This window comes from Gracilinanus agilis, chromosome 3, assembly GCF_016433145.1.
Source record: "Gracilinanus agilis isolate LMUSP501 chromosome 3, AgileGrace, whole genome shotgun sequence".
Classification (NCBI taxonomy): Eukaryota; Metazoa; Chordata; class Mammalia; order Didelphimorphia; family Didelphidae; genus Gracilinanus; species Gracilinanus agilis.
Window position 1 is genome coordinate 338,291,615 of NC_058132.1, and position 1,312 is coordinate 338,292,926.

Sequence of the window (1,312 nt, forward strand, 5' to 3'; positions counted from 1 at the left end):
AAATGAGGGTTGAATCTATGACCCTGACTTCCCTTTTTCTACGTGCTCCTTTGCTGTACCAGGTGTTCCAAAGTGATGAGGGCAAAGAAGCCCTTATATAGAGAGGGCATAGATCTTAGGGAAGCTCTAGGCCATAGGCAATATATAACCTTAACTGCATCAAGACATCTTGCCACATGTTCTTTTGGTCTCAGAGGAACCAGAAGGGAGAGTGTAGACAACCTGGGAAAGCTTTCAAGAATGTTCATTGGATTTTGCATGATTGTGTTTTGTGATTTTTTTTCCCCTCCCTGTAAAGACAGCTTCAATTGTTAGTGCTGTGAACATTGCCACAAACATTTGTGACCTGTGCTTCTTGTTGGTTTGTGTGTGTGTGTGTGTGTGTGTGTGTGTGTGTGTGTGTGTGTGTGTGTTTTCTAACAAAGAATTTTGTCAGGGAAGCACTGAATGGTGGATAGGATTTGGACAGACACCGAGAATTGGGGAAGGCATCCAATAACAGTAGAGGTGGGAGAGGGGACACATAAATGAAGTTACAGTGGTGGGAATGAGGAGTGTGACATGTTTGTAGGAAACTGATGATGAGGGCACCTTTTAAAAAGAGCATTTATAAACTAGAGAGTGTCCAGAAGAAGAGAACCATGATGGTGAAGGTCTTTGATTTTATGATCAGTGAAGATCAGTTGAAGGAATGGAGATGTTTATCTGAGAGAATGGACAGCTAGATAGTACAGTGGATTGAATACCAGGGATGGAGCCAGGAAGATCTGGATTCCAATATAGCTTCAACTAGGTATATTGTCATTAGTTGGTCAAGTCTACTGTTTAACTTAATTTAACTCACTTGCCTCAGTTTCCTCATCTGTAAAATGAGTTGGAAGAAGGAAATGGCAAAGAACTCCGATTTCTTTGCCAAGAAGACCTCAAATGGGGTCATGAAGAGTTGGACATGATTGAACAACGAATTCTAGAGGAAAGAAGATTTGGGGTAAAGGTTGGGGGTGGGAGTGGGGCATGATATCTGTATTTGAAACTCTAGCATCTGTCTCTCTACATTTTGTTCTCTCTTTCCACATATATGAATTTACATGTGTCACATATATTTAAATATGAAAATATCGCATTGGTATACACATATACATATCTAGATTCTGAGAGAGGGAGAGAGAGAGAGAAAAGAAAGAGACAGAAAAGAGAGAGAGAGAGAGATGGAAAGGGAGAGGCAGAAACAGAGAGAGAGAGAGAGAGAGAGAGAAGGAAAGAGGGAGAGAAAAAGAGAGGGGGAGAGAGAGAGAGAGAGAAGGAAAGAGGG